At 40.5% G+C, this 9,415-nt stretch overlaps 1 long non-coding RNA gene across 1 annotated transcript; it reads right to left on the reverse strand.

Annotated features, from left to right (window-relative positions):
• Window positions 1-282: 282 nt before the first annotated feature.
• Window positions 283-8,260, reverse strand: LOC110534921. Its single transcript, XR_002475184.2, has 3 exons — window positions 7,140-8,260; window positions 6,870-6,951; window positions 283-1,125 (listed from the first exon to the last, which is right to left on the reverse strand). It is a non-coding gene; the product is annotated as an uncharacterized LOC110534921 (long non-coding RNA).
• Between the last annotated feature and the right edge of the window lie 1,155 nt (window positions 8,261-9,415).

The raw sequence follows: 9,415 nt of genomic DNA on the forward strand, positions 1-9,415 counted from the left end.
AAAGCAGCCAACAAGTGCTCAGCATATGTAGGAACTTCCTCAGACTGTTGGAAAAGCATTCCTCATGAAGCTGGTTGAGAGAATGCCAAAGCTGTCATCAAGGCAAAGGGTGGCTACTTAGAAGAATCTCAAACATAAAATCTATTTAGATTTGTTTAACACTTTTTTGGTTACTACATAATTCCATATGTGTTATTTCATAGTTTTGATGTCTTCTATTACTCTACAATGTAGAACATAGTAAAAATAAAGAAAAACCCTTGAATGAGTAGGTGTGTCCAAACTTTTGACTGGTACTGTATGTGTTAACATGGTGAAGGCCTATACGTAATAACTTATTTCTAAAATTAAATAGTTGTTTAAAATTCTAAAACATGCATTAAACCAGACTGGGCAGGCCAATATTACAGTACATTGTTTGTTGTACTTGTAAATATTTTCAAACTGTAACGTTGAAAAACATTCTATATGATTCTATTTAACTTCACTTGGCTAAAAATACCCCAAATACCTATAACCTGAAATGGTTGGATAATTTTAATTCATCAAAACATTCACATAATAGGTCTGTGTTGACTGTATCCATCCCCCTTTGATCGAAGAACACACAACCAACTGTGGGAATCTACTACCCCCAACTGGTCAAAGTGAATATTGCAGCATGTGTTGTTGAAAAGTGTGTGTGTGTGTGTGTGTGTGTGTGTGTGTGTGTGTGTGTGTGTGTGTGTGTGTGTGTGTGTGTGTGTGTGTGTGTATGTGTGTGTGTGTGTGGAAAAAAATATATATATTTAATAATGTGGTCAAAAGCACTTTACTGACCTCATCATTATAATACATGTTAACTTTCTCACACAGGATAGAGCAGAGAACCAAGTGTTACAATGAGGTAAATCATCAAAGATCCTGTAGTTTGCAGGAGTTGCATAAAAACGACATCTCCCACCTACAGCTGTAGTATGACGGTATTGGATGCACACCTAAACTGCCCATGGTTACCCCACTCCCCTGTATGAATGATTTGCTGTTCATTCTTGAACAGTGTTAGGCCCATAACAGTGGAATGGAGATATGCACCAATAGTGAAGCCGAAGTAGTAGGCCCCTCTCACCGGTGCTGTGAAGACACCTGGAGGAGAAGAAAGTCATGGAGGGATCACTACAGACCTGGGTCAATACTTGTGCTGCTTTACATATAAACTCTCTTCTACTGATTGCACAAAACAACACATTAAACTTGAACAGGAACATGTGACACCATTGGGACACCATCGTCAAAGGCTCTATTAATGTTCTACAAGTTCATTTCAAACCATAATGTGTTGCGTGATGATTGGAAAATGTTATATTGATTGTTAATTTTCGAGTAGCACGGGTGCCCTTAAGACAAATGATTATGATTGGGTTCCCCTCGCCCCTCTTCATTACTCATCTCCAATCACTCAGTGTCACATTCTACTCTAAACAGTATCACATCACCACAGCATCCCGCCCACTGGGCACACCATGTCATTTCAACGTGGAAATTTGGGTAATATTTGGTTGAGACGTTGATCAATGAGATTCCAACCTATTTTCACCCACTCAAAAAGACAGCTAGAAGTTTGTTGAATTCCCAAGGTGTTATAACTCTGCTTTCATTCTTGCGCCCTTCGGTCTCAACGTAGACTTTGATCTGAAGCCATTCTTGTGATTATTGTGACTTTGCCATTGTAATTGTGTGTAAACTTGTATGGTCAAATTAATCTATGATCGTATGCTATCCATTTGTTTGTATGCAGTTCTTTGTATGACATTTTAATATTTGATTATTAACCAATGATATTAGGCCACTCCTGGCCATGATTACAGACACCTGTGTCTTTTGACACTATATAAACGAGTCATCCCGCAGTGTTTGTGATTATACCCTGATGAAGACAGCTTGGTATTACATTTTTGCATCTGAGCTCCAAGAGTGTGCGGCTCTCTTTTATTTTCAAGTTTCCACTCCGCTAGCCAGCACCTCGTCTTAATAGGTGTTCGTTTCTTTTTCTTCTAGATAATTATGTTTCAACCATCCAACCATCTATATGCAGTGCCTTGCGAAAGTATTCAGCCCCCTTGAACTTTGCGACCTTTTGCCACATTTCAGGCTTCAAACATAAAGATATAAAACTGTATTTTTTTGTGAAGAATCAACAACAAGTGGGACACAATCATGAAGTGGAACGACATTTATTGGATATTTCAAACTTTTTAACAAATCAAAAACTGAAAAATTGGGCGTGCAAAATTATTCAGCCCCTTTACTTTCAGTGCAGCAAACTCTCTCCAGAAGTTCAGTGAGCATCTCTGAATGATCCAATGTTGACCTAATTGACTAATGATGATAAATACAATCCACCTGTGTGTAATCAAGTCTCCGTATAAATGCACCTGCACTGTGATAGTCTCAGAGGTCCGTTAAAAGCGCAGAGAGCATCATGAAGAACAAGGAACACACCAGGCAGGTCCGAGATACTGTTGTGAAGAAGTTTAAAGCTGGATATGGATACAAAAAGATTTCCCAAGCTTTAAACATCCCAAGGAGCACTGTGCAAGCGATAATATTGAAATGGAAGGAGTATCAGACCACTGCAAATCTACCAAGACCTGGCCGTCCCTCTAAACTTTCAGCTCATACAAGGAGAAGACTGATCAGAGATGCAGCCAAGAGGCCCATGATCACTCTGGATGAACTGCAGAGATCTACAGCTGAGGTGGGAGACTCTGTCCATAGGACAACAATCAGTCGTATATTGCACAAATCTGGCCTTTATGGAAGAGTGGCAAGAAGAAAGCCATTTCTTAAAGATATCCATAAAAAGTGTTGTTTAAAGTTTGCCACAAGCCACCTGGGAGACACACCAAACATGTGGAAGAAGGTGCTCTGGTCAGATGTAACCAAAATTGAACTTTCTGGCAACAATGCAAAATGTTATGTTTGGCGTAAAAGCAACACAGCTGAACACACCATCCCCACTGTCAAACATGGTGGTGGCAGCATCATGGTTTGGGCCTGCTTTTCTTCAGCAGGGACAGGGAAGATGGTTAAAATTGATGGGAAGATGGATGGAGCCAAATACAGGACCATTCTGGAAGAAAACCTGATGGAGTCTGCAAAAGACCTGAGACTGGGACGGAGATTTGTCTTCCAACAAGACAATGATCCAAAACATAAAGCAAAATCTACAATGGAATGGTTCAAAAATAAACATATCCAGGTGTTAGAATGACCAAGTCAAAGTCCAGACCTGAATCCAATCGAGAATCTGTGGAAAGAACTGAAAACTGCTGTTCACAAATGCTCTCCATCCAACCTCACTGAGCTCGAGCTGTTTTGCAAGGAGGAATGGGAAAAAATTTCAGTCTCTCGATGTGCAAAACTGATAGAGACATACCCCAAGTGACTTACAGCTGTAATCGCAGCAAAAGGTGGCGCTACAAAGTATTAACTTAAGGGGGCTGAATAATTTTGCACGCCCAATTTTTCAGTTTTTGATTTGTTAAAAAAGTTTGAAATATCCAATAAATGTCGTTCCGCTTCATCATTGTGTCCCACTTGTTGTTGATTCTTCACAAAAAAATACAGTTTTATATCTTTATGTTTGAAGCCTGAAATGTGGCAAAAGGTCGCAAAGTTCAAGGGGGCCGAATACTTTCGCAAGGCACTGTATATACAGTGGGGAGAACAAGTATTTGATACACTGCTGATTTTGCAGGGTTTCCTACTTACAAAGCAGAGGTCTGTAATTTTTTTAATCATTTATCAACTGTGAGAGACGGATTCTAAAACAAATATCCAGAAAATCACATTGTATGATTTTTAAGTAATTAATTTGCATTTTATTGCATGACATAAGTATTTGATACATCAGAAAAGCATAACTTAATATTTGGAACAGAAACCTTTGTTTGCAATTACAGAGATCATACGTTTCCTGTAGTTCTTGACCAGGTTTGCACACACGGCAGCAGGGATTTTGGCCCACTCCTCAATACAGACCTTCTCCGGATCCTTCAGGTTTCGGGGCTGTCGCCGGGCAATAGGACTTTCAGCTCCCTCCAAAGATTTTCTATTGGGTTCAGGTCTGGAGACTGGCTAGGCCCACTCCAGGACCTTGAGATGCTTCTTACGGAGACACTCCTTAGTTGCCCTGGCTGTGTGTTTTGGGTCGTTGTCATGCTGGAAGACCCAGCCCAGCCATCTTCAATGCTCTTACTGAGGGAAGGAGGTTGTTTGCCAAGATCTCGCGATATATGGCCCCATCCATCCTCCCCTCAATACGGTGCAGTCGTCCTGTCCCCTTTGCAGAAAAGCATCCCCAAAGAATGATGTTTCCACGTCCATGCTTCACGGTTGGGATGGTGTTCTTGGGGTTGTACTCATCCTTCTTCTTCCTCCAAACACGGCGAGTGGAGTTTAGACCAAAAAGCTCAATTTTTGTCTCATCAGACCACATGACCTTGTCCCATTCCTCCTCTGGATCATCCAGATGGTCATTGGCAAACTTCAGACGGTCCTGGACATGCGCTGGCTTGAGCAGGGGGACCTTGCGTGCGCTGCAAGATTTTAATCCATGACGGCGTAGTGTGTTACTAATGGTTTTCTTTGAGACTGCTGTCCCAGCTCTCTTCAGGTCATTGACCAGGTCCTGCCATGTAGTTCTGGGCTGATCCCTCACCTTCCTCATGATCATTGAGGCCCCATGAGGTGAGATCTTGCATGGAGCCCCAGTCCGAGGGTGATTGACCGTCAACTTGAACTTCTTCCATTTTCTAATAATTGCGCCAACAGTTGTTGCCTTCTCACCAAGCTGCTTGCCTATTGTCCTGTAGCCCATCCCAGCCTTGTGCGAGTCTACAATTTTACCCCTGATGTCCTTACACAGCTCTCTAGTCTTGGCCATTGTGGAGAGGTTGGAGTCTGTTTGATTGAGTGTGTGGACAGGTGTCTTTTATACAGGTAACGAGTTCAAACAGGTGCAGTTAATACAGGTAATGAGTGGAGAACAGGAGGGCTTCTTAAAGAAAAACTAACAGGTCTGTGAGAGTCGGAATTCTTACTGGTTGGTAGGTGATCAAATACTTATTTCATGCAATAAAATGCAAATTAATTACTTAAAAATCATACCATGTGATTTTCTGGATATGTGTTTTAGATTCCGTCTCTCACAGTTGAAGTGTACCTATGATAAAAATTACAGACCTCTACATGAAGGTGACATTTGCATTCATATTACATTATTCTGCAAGTATATCGTTAAATCTGTATAGTTGGACTTTGATTTAGCTTTTCCAGTATTAGTAGCCATATTATAAGTTCAACCTTTGCAAAACAACCAGTTTTCATAACTTCATAACTCTGAACATTCTCATAGTTTTTGTCCAAAAGAAAAAGGTATGCTGTCGCTAAAGGTTGGCAGCTACATTTTGTGACGGATACAGAGTTTCTGGATAAAGCCCAGCTCATTGGCTATCTAGCTAGCTTATTTGACAACGTCAGATTCGATCAAGTGAAGACCGCCCTAGTCATCGGCGTGCCATGAAGGCGTCGCTCTCTGACCAACTTTGGTGTCCTATAGGATATACTACACCCCTAATGATATAGTGAAGTCTGGTTACATTCTAGGATCTCTGAGGAATACATACAAATGTGATTTGACTGGTTGGAACAACGTTTAGGGTTAGATTTTCACAATTTTCCTTTCTTTGCAAATTGAACGAGTGGAAATTGAAAATCGATTGTGCATGCTATATGGACCGTTTAAGGACATGAAAAATGATTTTCTCTAACAAAACGACACTCGTGTTATCTCTGGGACCCTTTGGATGATAAATCAGAGCAAGATTTCAGAATGTAAGTATACATTTCGCCTTCAGAGGTGAATTTATCAAACCTATCACAGTGAAAAAAGTGTTTTGTTGTTAGGAGCTCTCCTCAAACAATAGCATGGATTTTTTTCTCTCACAGTAATAGCTACTGTAAATTTGATTATATTAACAAGAATTGAAGCTTTCCGCCGATACAAAACACTTATATGTACTGACATTTGTTGTTTCTCTAAAATCTGCGATCATGACACAAGGCGCTGCATGATTTACAACTGTCCCGGGACGGGACGTCTACCCCTAAGGTTGAGATGGAGAAGATAATCTAACACATGAAGGATTAACTTGAAGATTACATTTGAAATCAACCAAAGCATGAAACCCTGGGCCGAAATCATATGTTTATTTTTTGTTGAACCATGGGTTGAATTGAAACGTTAAGCGGTTGATGATTTTGTGAATGCTTTAATAGGCCTACATAGTATCATTGATGATTTAAGGTATGCTTACATTTAGTTTGCTCTGTTAAAAACCTACTCTTTGGAATGACTTTTATAGCGACAGTGAATATGTTTTGTTATCAGTAAGAGTTCTTTCAATAATCATTCTCACAATAAAGAACCCTGGATGGGAGACCAAATGAATAGCTGTAGATCAACTCTCCAGTAGGAGGTGTCGCCCAGCCTATTATTCTTTTTTTCCCCCTTGGATATAACATTGAAGAGCTGACGTTGTTTTAAAGGTAAAGTTGAAAATTGGTTACCATGATAACATCATTTGTGTCACCCTCAAAACAGCAGATTACTTTGATGACTTTTTGCAAATCCAATGTATTTTAAACATAGATTCCACGTCACAATACATTGACAAATTACGCTGAAATGACGCTGATTCAACCAGTTTGTGCCCAGAGGGTAATGTCAAAAATGATCTGCCTTCACTCGTTTTGCAGGCTCTTTAAACTTTAGATGCATATATATTTAAGTACATGATCTACACTAAGCAAAGACAGTACGGTACCTGTAGCTTGGCTGTAGTGGTTGCCAGTGTTTGAGAATATGTTCTGGAAGAACACGGTGGTGACAGTGTGGAATGGCCCATGCTGTCCAGTTTTTCCGAAAGAAAAAATGAAAATGAAAATGAAAATGCAACCTTTAGGTCTCTCTGTCAATGGAGGTGAATACAATGATATATATGTAGATTATTCACTTTTTCACACTCACGGGTGGAAGGGAAGAAAGTAATCAGTCACATTACATATTATTACAAGGTACCATAATCTGTTTTTACCTGCATTCTCCTTCTGTAGTCTCTCAACCTCACTCTCAGCGGATGTTAGTCTGCTCACTATGGCTGGAGTTACAGAAATTACACACACATTTGCAACGGGGGAAAAGATAATATTCTTGATCAATACCAACATAATGACAATGCCTCAAGTTGTCCTTCAGAACTCATCAGCCTGGACTCCATTACTAAAACAAAATACAATTATTTTCATGTCAACAATGGAAATTCATCCGAGTATAAATTACTCAGTCAGCTGGTAGCGGGCAAACTGGACATAGTATTCTGTTACCACCTGAGTTCTCTGTTTTCAGCCCCTCCATCTGGTTCTTAGTGTCTCGTAGTTCAGCCATGGTGCGTCTCAGCTCTGCTCTCTGCAGCACCACCATGTCTCTCAGATCTCTCAGCTCAGACCAGATGTCAGGTTGGAGTGCTGTCTTTTTGTCAGAGGATGCGTCTTCACTTAGAAAACTCTCAGGTGCTCCTAACTGACAGAGCAGCAAAACCAGTGGAACTAGTAAACCTTTCATTGGGAAAATATTCTCAGAGCTAGTTCAGTTTATAGTATACTCTAAACATCAGTCATCTCCTTTAAAAACACTTCTTGGTTAACCACTACATGATTTCATAAATGTGCTGGGTTGGAGGAGTATGAACCACCCACTAAGCATTTGACGTCAGGCTTTAGGACGTCTTGTTCTTGCAGTCAGGAGAGTCCTTGATTTCAACGTCCACTGACGTTGAATCTTAACCAATCCTAGGCATCCACAGACGTCCGGTCCAGACCGGCCTTTATTTGGCCCAGGCATAGACGCTGAGATTTGGTCCAGTCCAGTCCGGCCTCGATTTAGCCCAAACATCTATAATTGGTTCAGATTTGGTGTTTCACACGTTTGGGCAGCGCAGTACAGTAGAGCACAGCAGAGTAAAGTACATTGGAGTACACAGTAGTAAAAAAAAGTATAGTATAGTAAAGTAGAGTACAGCACAATCCAGTAGAGCACACTAGACTACGGTAAAGTAAATAAAAGCTGTATTGTACCCTACTTTACTCTAATGTACTCTACTGAACTAAACTGTACTGTACTCCACAGAATTCAACTATACTGTACTTTACTGTACTCTATTGTACTCTACTCGAATGAATTCAATTCTACTGTACTGTACCATAATGTAATGTGTTCTACTGAATAACACTACTGTCTTGTACCGTACCATACCGTGTTGTACTGTACTGTATTGTACTGCTGTGCTCTGCTGTACTAAACTGTGCTGTACTGTACTGTGATGTTCAAACTTTGTGAAACATAGACTAGACGTCTATGATTGGTTCAAATTTGGTTCCGGTCCCCACCGACCAAATGTGTACTTTTTGGGGGGGGCAGAGGACCTCATTAGAATAATACCCAGCATGCTTTGCAAGTATTTGTTTTACATTTACATTTTGGTCATTCAGTAGACGCTCTTATCCAGAGTAACTTACAGTCAGTGCATTCAACTAAGGTAGACAAACAACAACATATCACAGTCACGGACGTCTTTACTGCAATAAGAACAAATAAATCTGTAACTGTTACTCAGAATGTTATTGTAGTTGAAGTGGTGTGTTGGTATATTCTGTATGTTGGATTACTTTGAACGTCATCACTGGCAGTGTTAAAGCTGTTGAAAAGCTAAGTGCATGTGATAGATGGGAGCAATAATATGGATTTTGCTGCAATCTTCAGTTGACTCCTCTTTCTCATGAAGAGATGTGAAAAAAAATATTATTGTGATACAATGCTTGTTTACATGAGAATGTAAAGCAGTTCAAAATTGGCCGAAGAACCATTGACCGAAGAGAGCGACCTCTCAGATCACTCAGCTCAGACCAGATGTCAGGTTGGAGTGCTGTTTAGCAGAGACACTCTTTTCCAGAGCGACCATGTCTCTCAGATCTCTCAGCTCAGACCAGATGTCAGGTTGGAGTGCTGTTTAGCAGAGACAATCTTTTCCAGTGCGACCATGTCTCTCAGATCTCTCAGCTCAGACCAGATGTCAGGTTGGAGTGCTGTTTAGCAGAGACATTCTTTTCCAGAGCAACATCTCTCAAAATGACGTCTCAGACGTCATTTTACTTACAGGGCAGTCTTCTGACACACCCAGAAAGCTAGGGTGGGTCATTCCCTACTTTGAAGAGCCTACAAGGAGTGCTATGCAAATGTAAGGTTTAAACTGGGTCATTAAACCTTTGCTCGCCTGTTATCTTTATGTATCTACACAGTCTCTCTTAGAACATC

The sequence above is a fragment of the Oncorhynchus mykiss genome, chromosome 10, assembly GCF_013265735.2.
Source record: "Oncorhynchus mykiss isolate Arlee chromosome 10, USDA_OmykA_1.1, whole genome shotgun sequence".
NCBI classification, from domain to species: domain Eukaryota; kingdom Metazoa; phylum Chordata; class Actinopteri; order Salmoniformes; family Salmonidae; genus Oncorhynchus; species Oncorhynchus mykiss.